Here is a 17,100-nt window from a genome sequence, read left to right on the forward strand (position 1 = left end):
CAATACCTAGAACAACATAAAAGATCCAGGGCCAAAAGTAATAATACATGAATTAATGTAATATTACTTAAAATATTTGCCTAATCTAATTTTTGACCTATCGAGTCTAGTTCCATATTACTAATCATTACATATATAGTGGTTGTTGTTCATTAATAGTTTTATTCACAACAGTAGTAAAAACCTTTGTTCATATTGTGAATTTTGAATACTATCTTAATTTTATTCATTCAAATTTAGAAAACACACTAGTGTCCTGAATACTTTCTTTCTTTCTTTCTTTTTCCTGTTTAGCCTCCGGTAACTACCGTTTAGATAATTCTTCAGAGAATGAATGAGGATGATAATGTATGAGTGTAAATGAAGTGTAGTCTTAACACTGGCAACCCATTTCTTCACCCCTTTAATGAAGATATTTTCAACAGTTATATGCTTTATACTTTTGTCTAACATGTTATATATTTTAGGTTGTAAATAGACAAATGATTTTCAAAACTGTTCTTTGAATACAAAGAACAGGCAGGATTTCTGTATTTTCTTCATCCATATTTCTTGTATTGTATTCATTACTTATTTTATTATCTTTACAACTATTGAAAAATACTCATAATACATTCTATATGTATAGATTCTTTATGGGTAAAATGTTCAGTTTTTGAAAACCTCAAAAAACTCTTTTGAAACTGCTTTTGAAATCCATAATTCTAATTATTCTTTTTTGTGCTATTTTCACACTTGTTAACTAAGATTTATAAGTGCCTGCCCATCATTCTATTCAGAATTCAAGTCTAAATTAATTAAGTGCGTTAAATATACAAACCAATCATTTTTTTATTAAAATAATGTTGTAACTTGTAAAATTTATGAACATAATAATAATTCTTCCCATAATTTCAGTATGTGAGGCTTCCAACCAAATTTAGAAGCTATAATTAGGCCTAAATGTTTAGTGGAAACAGTTTTCCTAATGCATTCATATACACAGATAGTATTACATGTGCAAGAGTGTTTATGATACTTTACAGAAAAGCTTCTTCCTTTTCCAGGAAATTAATGAAGCTGAATTTACTTGTACGAAAGTAATTTATTATTGTAGAACCAATCCCTGACGTTTTATATCTAGCCACTTAACACAACATTATTCTATGACAGTATCCGCAATGAAGTGACATTTTCCTCTGAAATTTTCATTACATAAGTCATTAATAAATATTAGCAGCAGAGAGGGCAGCATCCGGTACAGTGCCACATAGTAATACAGTCCAATCACTTAAATTGCCACCCATTTTGACACATTTGTCAGATAAAATCCAAACCAGGTTTTACTTTTTTCTGTTAACTCTAAACAATTACATTTTGGGGTGTAATTCCTTAAGTACGTAAATTAGTCTTCATTTCTTTTATTTGTGGCTTTCCTCACTAATGCATAATAATTAGTAATAAATAGGCCAGAAATGTTGGAGGAGATGTTGTTGGGTGTATATACATATGGTTCATTAAATATCTTTTATTTGTTCTCAAGATGTCAATTGTTACTGAAAAAACACATGACGAGAGATAGTTGACTATATGAACATCTTTATCTATTTGGATGTCCTGAATAAGTCCCTTAAGTTTTGGCCAACATCTTGTACATCTGCAGAAGTCTTTTGGATAATGATCTTATAATTTCATGTGGCTAGAGAGATATTTCAATTTACATATAACAATTAAATTATTTTATTAAAATATGAATAATTATTTTTCTTTTAAAATTTTTTGTTTAAATGTGCTCTTTTGATTTAATAACACTTGCAACCTTAAGTTCAGAAGATACATTTAAAAATTTCATAAATTATTAGTTTTTTAATTAGATTTTTCTAAATTAGAAAGATATTTTATATTTTTTAATTTTAGTCACGTAACCGGAGGTAGGTGTAGGTCCAGTTGCTTTGCACATACACTAAGAGTGGAGATGGCTTGTGTTGATTGAGCCGTTAAAAGAAAATGAAAAAGAGACCTTTTATGTAGGAAATCTAATCTCAATATTCCAAGCGTTTTCTAAATTTGATGAGCCCAACGGTATGGCCATATTAAAGTTGAATTTCGTCAAAAAACGTAATCTGATACTTATTGCAAGTTATTAAAATGGTCTCTAATTTGATAAGGTGAGTTCTACGTTCTTTGCAAGTATAAAAATTGTTCATAAACAATTTCTGCTTAATCAACTGAGTAGTTATTAGGTGAAAGATTAACAGACTCTAACCAATAGATTTATATAAGTATATACGATAGAAATTAATTTAGACCGATACAGATTCATACGATTTTTTCAATGTGATTTATTTTGCTTTTTATCAATATAAATTTTTAAGTATGGTGTTCTTGCCACGCTGTACACACATCCAGCTTCTGAATTTGATGATATTTTTTTATTAAGGCAATATTACTATTAATTACAAAAAAATTACAAATCTGCATCCCATTCAATGTATTTATAAGTATGAGCAAGAAATAATTTTCAGTAGCAACATTTGAATTGTGATATATTTTGTAGTAATTATTTACATTTAACATATTTATGTTTTTAATTTTAACCTTATAATTTGTTTTTATATTTATGATTTATCTTATCCTATACTGACATATATTATGTTCCATTCACATTCAAAATTACATATTTATTTACTTTTAAAATTCCATCGTTAACAAAAAGCATCTTGTTTACTTTCCAGCAACCATAAAGTTTCTAGTTAACTTATGTGCATGGTATCGTTCTTTTTATTAGTTAGTTTTTGGAACTTGACCGTAATTTTAGTATATTTTTTAATAAAATTATGTACAAAATTATTGTTATGAAAAAACAATACCTTTATGAAGTCACAAAAAGAATGACATAGAAACTGTAATTAAGTTTAATACAATTAAGTGCAATCTCTTAAGTACTCAAATTGCTGGCCTTCAGCATTTACAGATTCCTGTAATCTAGTTACTACACTCGAGCACACTTTGACACAGAGATCTTTATTGTTATCAATTTCTTGGCATGCTTCTCTTATGAATTGACACGTGTCATTAACAGTATGTGGTTTTCTTGCAAATAATTTATCTTTAATATCACCCCAAAAGAAAAAGTCATTTGGGGAAAGGTCTAGTGATGAGATAGTAGCTATTCAAGTGGCCCTTATCGACCTATCAACCTATAGGGTAATTAGTTGTCAAGAAACTCATGCACTTTTAAAGCATTGCGGGGAAGAGCTCCATCTTGCTGGAAATAGATCTCTTCATTATCCTGCTCTAGCTTGTGGAATACCAGTGCCCCTCAGTATATTAAGATAGATGTTTTGGGTAACAGTTGCATAGAAAAAAACAGGCCCAATCACCCCTTCACATGAAAGGCACGTCCAAACTGTAACCCCAGAATGATTCAGTTGTTTTTCAATCATTTCATGGGGGTTATCTGTTGAGTAATAGTCATAGTTATTCTTATCAACAGGTCCTAACAGTTTTAAATTTGCTTCATCAAACCAACAAACTTTTAGAATGATATCACCTTGTCTTTCTTCATTTAAAAGTATCTTGTAGAATTTTAAACGGCAATCTGGATTATCCTCTGTTAATCCATAGGTAATCTTGGCTGATGCATTTGCAAACCTAAACGCTGCATTTGATGAACCAGAGATCTATGGGAAATGTCTAACTCAACAGTAGCTCTCTTTTTTGTTTTTGTTGGACTTTGAGTAAATACCTGAGCAACTAACATTTCATTTTCTTAGGTAGTAACACCGAATGGCACATTCGGTCACTCTGGCATATTACAGATGGACCCATTCCTATCAGATTTATCATGCATCTGTAAATTGATAGTTAGTTAAATTGGCTTAGAGATAAAATTATTTTTTTAACATAAGGAATTCTGTTTTTCTGTTTTCATATTGTGATTGTTACAGGTTCCATTTCCTTATAAACTGCCTCATTCTATATTATCCTTCAGTGCCCTTCTGTGTAGTAGTTTTTATTTATGCAGGTCCTTGCTATTCTTTCGAGTTATAGAATTTTATCTATGCCTGCTGTGTGTCTTGTTTGGAATATAGTTTCACTGCTTTATATTATTACAGTCGGATGACTGGTAATGTTTAAGTTTGGTGGCTATGAGAGACATTTTTTGTTGTGTGTGTTAGTGAGGTTTTGTGCTGTTGACAGTTTGTCTATTCTATTTCTGCATGTGTTTTTCTTGTTTAAGTTGTATGTGATGATTTTTCCAAGGTACTTGGATTTTTCTACTATTTCAATCTCTTTGTTATTTACTGATATTTTGTTTGTAAGTGGAGAGTTACTTAACAGTTTTGTTTTTTTAAAGAGATTTTTAAGTTTATTCTGTATGGTATCTCCTGCGGTGAACTTATTTATGTTTTGGATTCTTGGATGCTATTTGCTAGGAGGACTAGATCGTCAGTGAAGTCTAGGCAGCTTAGTTTAATGTTTTCTTTCTTTCTTCCGATGTTTGTGTTTTTGGTATTTATTTCATACCACTCCTCATTGCGAATTCCAAGGGCCAGTTGAAGAGTAGGGCAGTCCATCTCCCTGTCACAGCCTTATGCGTATAATGTGTCTGAAAGTTCTCTAAATTGTACTTTAGATGTTATGTTCTTTAACATCATTAACTGCTAGTTCCATGTAAAGATTAAAAAGTAACGGAGATAGGGAACATCCTTGTCGGACTCCCTTTCTTATTATGGCTTCTTTCTTATGTTCTTCAATTGTTACTATTGCTGTTTGGTTCCTGTACATGTTAGCAATTGTTCTTCTATCTCTGTATTTGAACCCTAATTTTTTTAAAATGCTGAACATTTTAATCCAGTCTACGTTATCGAATGCCTTTTCTAGGTCTATAAACGCCAAGTATGTCGGTTTGTTTTTCTTTAATCTTCCTTCTACTATTAATCTGAGGCCTAAAATTGCTTCCCTTGTCCCTATACTTTTCCTGAAACCAAATTGGTCTTCTCCTAACACTTCTTCCACTCTCCTCTCAATTCTTCTGTATAGAATTCTAGTTAAGATTTTTGATGCATGACTAGTTAAACTAATTGTTCTGTATTTTTCACATTTATCTGCCCCTGCTTTCTTTGGTATCATTACTATAACACTTTTTTTGAAGTCTGACGGAAATTCCCCTTATTTTGTAAATATTACACACCAGTTTGTATAATCTATCAATCGCTTTCTCACCTGCACTGCGCAGTAATTCTACAGGTATTCCGTCTATTCCAGGAGCCTTTCTGCCATTTAAATCTTTTAATGCTCTCTTAAATTCAGATCTCAGTATTGTTTCTCCCATTTCATCCTCCTCAACTTCCTCTTCTTCCTCTATAACACCATTTTCTAATTCATTTCCTCCGTATAACTCTTCAATATATTCCACCCATCTATTGACTTTACCTATGTATTATATATTGGTGTACCATCTTTGTTTAACACATTATTAGATTTTAATTTATGTACCCCAAAATTTTCCTTAACTTTCGTGTATGCTCCGTCTATTTTACCAATGTTCATTTCTCTTTCCACTTCTGAACACTTTTCTTTAATCCACTCTTCTTTCGCCAATTTGCACTTCCTGTTTATAGCATTTCTTAACTGCCGATAGTTCCTTTTACTTTCTTCATCACTAGCATTCTTATATTTTCTACGTTCATCCATCAGCTGCAATATATCGTCTGAAACCCAAGGTTTTCTACCAGTTTTCTTTATTCCGCCTAAGTTTGCTTTTGCTGATTTAAGAATTTCCTTTTTAACATTCTCCCATTTTTCTTCTACATTTTCTACCTTATCTTTTCTACCCAGACCTCTTGCGATGTTCTCAAAAATCTTCTTTACCTCCTCTTCCTCAAGCTTCTCTAAATTCCACCGATTCATCTGACACCTTTTCTTCAGGTTTTTAAACCCCAATCTACATTTCATTATCACCAAATTATGGTCGCTATCAATGTCTCCTCCAGGGTAATTTTTGCAGTCGACGAGTTGATTTCTAAATCTTTGCTTAACCATGATATAATCTATCTGATACCTTGCAGTATCGCCTGGCTTTTTCCAAGTGTATATTCTTCTATTATGATTTTTAAATTGGATGTTGGCTATTACTAAATTATACTTCGTGCAAAACTCTATAAGTCGGTCCCTTCTTTCATTCCTTTTGCCCAGCCCGTATTCACCCACTATATTTCTTTCCTTGCCTTTTCCAATGCTTGCATTCCAATCTCCAACTATTATTAAATTTTCATCTCCTTTTACGTGTTTAATTGCTTCATCAATCTCTTCGTATACATACTCTACCTCATCATGATCATGGGCGCTTGTAGGCATATAGACGTTAACAATCGTTGTCGGTTTAGGTTTTGATTTTATCCTTATTACAATGATTCTATCGCTATGCGTTTTGAAATACTCTACTCTCTTCCCTATCTTCTTGTTCATTATGAAACCTACTCCTGCCTGCCCATTATTTGAAGCTGAGTTAATTATACTAAAATAACCTGACCAAAAGTCACCTTCCTCTTCCCACCGAACCTCACTAATTCCTACTACATCCACATTTATCCTATCCATTTCCCTTTTTAAATTTTCTAGCCTACCAACCTTTTTTAAACTTCTAACATTCCACGCTCCGACTCGTAGAATGTTAGTTTTTAATTTTCTGGTGACCCCTTCCTTAGTAGTCCCCACCTGGAGATCCGAACGGGGGACTAGTTTACCTCGGAATATTTTACCAAGGAAGGCACCTCCATCATTGTTATATGAAAATGCAGAGAGCCACATTTTCCAAGAAAATGTGGCTGTAAAAAGCTGTAGTTTTCCATTGCTTTCAGCTGCACAGTACTCAGAGGACTGAGTGATGTTGATATGGCCGTTTAAGTCATTCTGACTCACGCCCCTAACAACTACTGAAAGAGCTGCTGCTCTTTTTCAGGAATCATTCCTTAGTCTGGCTCTCAACAGATAACCTCTCCGATATGGTTGCACCTTCGGTCCAGCTACTCTGTATCCCTGAGCACTCAAGCCCCCTCACCAACGGCAAGGTCTCACGATTCATAGAGGAGGTAGATTCAGATAACAAAATTTATTTAATGTTTATAATTTAACATTACATTTTTCTCACTTTTATATGTTGCAACTAAAGGTGGAGAGGTTTCAATTTATACATTACTGTATTTTATAATGTGTGGGTATGTTTATGAACATTTTAAGTCCAGAACCATGGCAATCAGAAAATTTGGTGTAAAAAAGTGTGTGTAAAGTTCTTAAGTGAGACTTGTTATACAAATCCCAAGTTACATGTGTTTTTCTTGAACATTTTTTTCTCAAATGCATTTTCACAAATTATCGTGACATGAATGAATTTAAAGCCTCATTGTGATTTTATATTAAAGTTACCTTTATAACAATAATAAAACCACACAAGAAGTGTGTAATCTGATATCTGTGCCGCAACTAGTTTCACTGTTTTCCTCCATGCTTTTATGAATACCATCGTTTAATTTTAATGGTTCTGAAAATTCAAAATAAATTAAACTTTAGAAAAGGCAATAGAAAATTGTTTGTTCAGTTTAAAAGATTATTTATGCAGCTTATTAATTTTACACATACTATTTGTTCCGCACAAGCTCTTCCCTTTCTAAACCACCCTGATGTATTCTCCAAGTTGTTTATTGATGTGCCCTTGTATTCTCTACAACTTTTGTAGATTTTATAGATTACTGAAAAAATAGAAATTCCTCTGAAATTATTAACTTCCATTTTGTCTCCTTTTTTGTGTAAATGGTAAATTAGGGCAGAATGCACTTGTGGGATTTTTTCTGTGTCCCAAATGTTCTAAAAATAATTTCTCTAATAGATCATATATTAATTATCTAATAATCATAATTTTAAAAATTGCATTGTTCTCACCAGATGCTTTATTATTTTTTAGAAATATGATTATATATTCTTTATTTTTTGTTTATTTGGGGGATTTGAGTTTTTTAGTTAAGTTACTGGTTTCAAACAGTTGAGCTTTTCTTTGGGGTTCTTTGCTGTTTCAATAGTTTTTCATAATAACTTGCTAAAGTTTTGTTATCACAAGTTTATTCGACTTAATTAAAAATATTTTTACTTAAATTTTATCTGTAATTAATTTTTTAGAAATTAATTTTCTTTGTGAGTAGACTTATTTTATTGTAATGAAAATCTCAGTTTATTTAAATTTCAGTTTTAGAAATACACGTATAAAATATAAATTGTAATTCTTATGTGATAATAATATTTTGTTTATAATATAAAATTATTCAGAATTATGTATTTTGATTTTTTAATATATCTGTGAAATTGAAACTTATGGATTAAATGATAATTTATATATGTTTATTTAATTTTAAAAGTTGTATTATCGATTAATTTTCAAATGTACATTCCAAGTGGTTCATTTTTTAATCTAATAAACAAAGTTTCACAGAAAACAGATTGTTTTTTATTTAAAACATTCCTTTTTATAAAAATAAATAGATTGTATTACTGTGACTGAATGCAAGTTTATTAAAAATATTTTGTGTTATTACGATCATTAAAACTAAATTAAGCTACCCTTTTTGCCCAACCTGCGTGGATGAAAGTGTTACTAAAGTGTGTGTACATCCAGGTTTGGATTTCTGTAACCTTATAACCTTTCTATTTTAAATGTTTAGTGTTCCAACTGCGGAGTTCTGATTTTGGTGGCTTCTTATCAAAAAATAGATTGTTTTGAGATGCAGCATTTATAAAAATATCATTAACTTGGTACGAGAAAGATTTGTGCAAAAATGGTCCCCAAAAATCTCACACAACAGCAGCGAGGAACACGGAAAAATGTGGCAGCCGATCCGTTAGAGCAAACGGAAATCGATCCAGATTTGTTGAGCCGTGTTATCACTGGTGATGAAGGTTGGTTTTTTTCAATACGATCAAAGTTCGCAATGGTGCTCAAAGGGATCACCGAAACCAAAAAAAGCTCGGATGTCAAAGTTAAAAGTGAAATGCATGTTTGTGTGCTTCTTCGATTCCAAGGGAATTGTTCATAAAGAGTGGGTGCCTCCTGGACAAACAGTTAACCAATATTTCTACAAAGAAATTGTAGAAAGACTTCATAAACGGTTCTTTGTGTCCGTGCCAACATTGCTGATAATTGGATTCTGCATCACGATAATGCGCCATCCATACTGCTCTGTCAGTACAGCAATTTTTAACTTCAAATAAAATTTCAGTACTACCACAGCCACCTTATTCACCAGATATCGTTCCGTGCGACTTTTTTCTATTTCCAAGAGTTAAAATGGCGGTCAAGGGACACCATTTTCAAACAACACAAGATGTGCAAAAAGCTGTGACGAGGGACACAAACACGTGTTCACTTATTACAGCACAACTCACAACTCATTGAGCATTTGCATCAATGTGCCGCTTGGACTAGAAGTAGCTTATAGACCAAGGTCAAAGATGGAGTGCCTATGCAAGCTGCAGGGTTGCCACATCTTGCAAAGAAAAATCAGTTTCATTACTTTATTGTCGCACCTCGTATGTCCCTACTTTTTCTATTCCATTGTTATAAAATTCCACTGTTAGTTTTGCCACCTTCTTGATGATAGCCTTTTAATTTCATTTTCACTTCTAAAATAACTACCATCAAACCATGCACCAGTATTGCATAATGAAGATGGTTAAATGTTGGTTAAAAACGGTAAGGCAATTTGCTTGACTTTCTTTAATTTTGAGGCAATGTTTGAGTTATCAGTTCATTGACTGGCATTTATTCTCATAATTTTGTAACAGGACTGTGTTTATAATCACTTGTAATAGCATAAATAAGAAATATGTTTCCTTTTACTTGTACCAGTTGAATAATATGTTAAGCCCACTCGCATTTGCTTTCTCAAAAATGATTCTTATTGTGAAACTTAATCTTTCTTCATTGAACATGACGCACTATTTCCTCATACTTGAGTCATTCATTGCCTCATCCTTTGCTTATGCAAACTTTTATTGCATTTAGAAATATTTCATACTTTAAATTTTGTTACTCTAGATATTTTTTTACATAATTTGAATCCTTACTAAAACAGTAATAATCAATTTAGTCACAAAACGTGTGTTAAACTGAGCTACTGTAACAGGAAATTAACTAACTTAGCACAGTTTTTATTAACCTCTGGGACCACCGTTAGGTAGGTCTTCAGAGGATGAGATGAATGACAATTTTTGTAGCATGTGAAAATATCATGCCTGATCAGGATTTGAACCCGGGACCTCTGGATGAAAGGCCGAGATGCTACCACTCACGCCACAAAGACCGGCACCTTAACACAGTTGTACAGTCACCTGAATGAACACTGTGTCCAAACCATTCTTTCTGGTTGGGGCTTATAATTCTGAAAAGAGTGGCCAGTATATGTGAAAATTAAAATTTCTGAATGATCAGTATTTTTGAAACGGTAAAGATTATGTATTACTTAAAAACATATTTTGAATACTTGAATATGTACTAAATAAACTATACATACTATTTATTGTTATGCATATTAATTTTATACCTTTGTGTAGTAAAATTACATTAATGAATTTCTTTTTCACTTTTTACACATTTTCTTTTGACAGAAACATTTGGAGGTAATGTTGGATTAGCTATAACACAGTCGATTGGATTAACTGGTATGTTTCAATGGGGTATGCGACAATCAGCAGAACTTGAAAACCAAATGACATCAGTTGAAAGAGTTTTAGAATATAGTAATGTTGAAAAGGAACCGCCTTTAGAGTCACCTTCAGGTAAATACATTTTAAAATCCTTAATTTTATTTAATTTTTATTATTATTTTCATTAGGTGTGGAGTGTTGTAATAATTGATTTAAAAATGAAGGTTTAATAATCAAACTGACACTTTGTGGTAAAATTCTAGTCATTTATCATCATAAAGTGCAACTTGAGATTTGTTAACAATTATTTCTTTTAGCTAATTCTTTTTAGTCATAGCTTAGAACTCCAAACCCACAGTTCATTTAAATATTGTTAATTACCTCTTTGTTCCTAAAAATAGTGTTACATTCTTTGTTTTCATCCACACTTCCTGTTTCATCAATTAAATTCCCTCTTAAAATTCTCCCCTTTCTCCCAAAATAAATCCTAATATTGTCAATTCAGTCAATTTCAGTATTATACTGGGTTAACCATAAGTAAATTATGTAACCGTGAATCTGTATTGTTCAGTAGCAAAAGTATCAGTTTGCTTTCAGTTAGGATAAAAAAATTGCCAGCTGATCTCTGTGGCGGAGTAATAGTGTCTCAGCCCTTCATCTGGAGGTCCTGGATTTGAATTCCAGTGATATGTCATTTTTTTTATGCTACAGGTTTCCATTTTAATAGTCTCACCTGCAAGCTTCTTTGTAAGCATCTGTGGTGAATTTATTCATCAGTCAGAAATAGAGAAAAAGGTAACAATTGAAACTAATATTTAATACTAGCGCAAGAGAAGTTCACCAGCACGACTTTACATTGGGAACCAATGGACAAGTAAAAAAATAAAGTAAAAGAATCTTTACTTTGAGTGGTGTGTAATGGACATTGTTATTGATAATGATGAATCAGATTTCATAAATTGTGAAAGAATTAATGAAGACCTAAAAGGAATTATTTCTTTTGTATAAGATCTTTAAAAAAATTAGTATCAAAATCAGATCATAGCATATTTGCAGTAATATATAAATATAATTAATTAAGTCAAAGAACTTACAGCTTAAGTAAGTAATGTAACTTGCTATTTTAAATATTAATAATCTTAATAATTGTAAAAAATTGTATTTACAATGTCTAAAAATTAAGCAGCTAGAATAAGTTGTCCATTATAATGTATATACCAAAAACAATTTCCTACGTTGGCAATGCTGATGCAACAAGTTTCTGCTTCAGCTGTTACCTTCTCAGTTTTTTAAATAGTATTAATAGTATTGTAAAATACAGTTGAAGCAATGTTAACGATGCTTTCTATGAAAGGAAAGATGCTGAGTTTTGGGTAAAGGGAGTAATAAAAGGAACATGCACTTTTACAATTCCTAGGATGTAAACATCAGTAAACATCTCTTCTTTTTTGTCAATTTCTTTATTGTAGGAATTAAAGGGTTTGTTATTACAAGCATTTATAATTTCAAGATTTGCTATTATTAATAAATATATAAGACTGATGCAATCACTATGGGATGGCATCTGAAGATTTTAATAAAAAAATGAAGAGGATAAAGGAAATATATTGCAGCACAACTATTTTGAAGTATTTCTACGGTGCGGTACAGAACTGTTCTGCAAGTCAATCTGTAACCGTCTTACTTCTAAGCTTCTATTTTACTATTCCTTTGCTTTCTAGGATGTATTTTATGAAAAAAGTAAATAAATAAAAGAAGTAATTTCTTTAATAGGTGACAGCTATTTTTAATTTGCCTCATCAATGTCAAAACAAACATATATTTGTTAAAAAAATAAGTTTTTTTATTTATTTTTTTTTTCTAGATAAAAAACCACCTGCTTCATGGCCGAGTGAGGGAAAAGTTGAATTTTCAAAAGTTGTCCTTAAGTATGGTCCTAATGAACAACCTGTTTTAAAGAATCTTTCATTTACTATAAATCCAGGTGAAAAGGTATGTTATTATTTACTGATATTCTGTTTTTTAAGTATTTTCTTTCACTCTTCTCTAACAGATGAAAAGATCTTAATGAAGTAATTCGTTTTCTTAGATTATTAAAAGGGTTTTTTCAGCTTCCAAGCAAGTAAGAATACTTGTAAGTATACTTGTTTGGGACCCCAGAACATTCCAAGAGAATTTTTTTAAAATAAATTATATATATATGTAACACACACACATACACACACCACACACACATACACACACACATACACACACACACACACACACACACACACACACACACACACACACACACACACACACACACACACACACACACACACACACACACACACACACACACACACACACACACACACACACACACACACACACACACACACACACACACACACACACACACACACACACACACACACACACACACACACATACATACATACATACATACATACATACATACATACATACATACATACATACATACATACATACATACATACATACATACATACATACATACATACATACATACATACATACATACTACATACATACATACATACATACATACATACATACATACATACATACATACATACATACATACATACATACATACATACATACATACATACATACATACATACATACATACATACATACATACATACATACATACATACATACATACATACATACATACATACATACATACATACATACATACATACATACATACATACATACATACATACATACATACATACATACATACATACATACATACATACATACATACATACTTACATACATACATACATACATACATACATACATACATACATACATACATACATACATACATACATACATACATACATACATACATACATACATACATACATACATACATACATACATACATACATACATACATACATACATACATACATACATACATACATACATACATACATACATACATTACATACATACATACATACATACATACATACATACATACATACATACATACATACATACATACATACATACATACAACATACATACATACATACATACATACATACATACATACATACATACATACATACATACATACATACATACATACATACATACTACATACATACATACATACATACATACATACATACATACATACATACATACATACATACATACATACATACATACATACATACATACATACATACATACATACATACATACATACATACATACATACATACATACATACATACATACATACATACATACAACATACATACATACATACATACATACATACATACATACATACATACATACATACATACATACATACATACATACATACATACATACATACATACATACATACATACATACATACATACATACATACATACATACATACATACATACATACATACATACATACATACATACATACATACATACATACATACATACATACATACATACATACATACATACATACATACATACATACATACATACATACATACATACATACATACATACATACATACATACATACATACATACATACATACATACATACATACATACATACATACATACATACATACATACATACATACATACATACATACATACATACATACATACTACATACATACATACATACATACATACATACATACATACATACATACATACATACATACATACATACATACATACATACATACATACATACATACATACATACATACATACATACATACATACATACATACATACATACATACATACATACATACATACATACATACATACATACATACATACATACATACATACATACATACATACATACATACATACATACTACATACATACATACATACATACATACATACATACATACATACATACATACATACATACATACATACATACATACATACATACATACATACATACATACATACATACATACATACATACATACATACATACATACATACATACATACATACATACATACATACATACATACATACATACATACATACATACATACATACATACATACATACATACATACATACATACATACATACATACATACATACATACATACATACATACATACATACATACATACATACATACATACATACATACATACATACATACATACATACATACATACATACATACATACATACATACATACATACATACATACATACATACATACATACATACATACATACATACATACATACATACATACATACATACATACATACATACATACATACATACATACATACATACATACATACATACATACATACATACATACATACATACATACATACATACATACATACATACATACATACATACATACATACATACATACATACATACATACATACATACATACATACATACATACATACATACATACATACATACAACATACATACATACATACATACATACATACATACATACATACATACATACATACATACATACATACATACATACATACATACATACATACATACATACATACATACATACATACATACATACATACATACATACATACATACATACATACATACATACATACATACATACATACATACATACATACATACATACATACATACATACATACATACATACATACATACATACATACATACATACATACATACATACATACATACATACATACATACATACATACATACATACATACATACATACATACATACATACATACATACATACATACATACATACATACATACATACATACATACATACTACATACATACATACATACATACATACATACATACATACATACATACATACATACATACATACATACATACATACATACATACATACATACATACATACATACATACATACATACATACATACATACATACATACATACATACATACATACATACATACATACATACATACATACATACATACATACATACATACATACATACATACATACACATACATACATACATACATACATACATACATACATACATACATACATACATACATACATACATACATACATACATACATACATACATACATACATACATACATACATACATACATACATACATACATACATACATACATACATACATACATACATACATACATACATACATACATACATACATACATACATACATACATACATACATACATACATACATACATACATACATACATACATACATACATACATACATACATACATACATACATACATACATACATACATACATACATACATACATACATACATACATACATACACACACACACACACACACACACACACACACACACACACACACACACACACACACACACACACACACACACACACACACACACACACACACACACACACACACACAACACACAACACACACACACACACACACACACACACACACACACACACACACACACACACACACACACACACACACACACACACACACACATACACACATACACACATACACACATACACACATACACACATACACACATACACACATACACACATACACACATACACACATACACACATACACACATACACACATACACACATACACACATACACACATACACACATACACACATACACACATACACACATACACACATACACACATACACACATACACACATACACACATACACACATACACACATACACACATACACACATACACACATACACACATACACACATACACACATACACACATACACACATACACACATACACACATACACACATACACACATACACACATACACACATACACACATACACACATACACACATACACACATACACACATACACACATACACACATACACACATACACACATACACACATACACACATACACACATACACACATACACACATACACACATACACACATACACACATACACACATACACACATACACACATACACACATACACACATACACACATACACACATACACACATACACACATACACACATACACACATACACACATACACACATACACACATACACACATACACACATACACACATACACACATACACACATACACACATACACACATACACACATACACACATACACACATACACACATACACACATACACACATACACACATACACACATACACACATACACACATACACACATACACACATACACACATACACACATACACACATACACACATACACACATACACACATACACACATACACACATACACACATACACACATACACACATACACACATACAC

The 17,100-nt window shown here is 31.1% G+C and overlaps 1 pseudogene; it reads left to right on the plus strand.

Annotated features, from left to right (window-relative positions):
- LOC142330004 (putative multidrug resistance-associated protein lethal(2)03659) overlaps nt 1-17,100 on the plus strand; it is a 196,293-nt pseudogene that overhangs the window by 49,383 nt on the left and 129,810 nt on the right.

The sequence above is a fragment of the Lycorma delicatula genome, chromosome 9 (genome assembly GCF_047948215.1).
Source record: "Lycorma delicatula isolate Av1 chromosome 9, ASM4794821v1, whole genome shotgun sequence".
Taxonomy (NCBI): domain Eukaryota; kingdom Metazoa; phylum Arthropoda; class Insecta; order Hemiptera; family Fulgoridae; genus Lycorma; species Lycorma delicatula.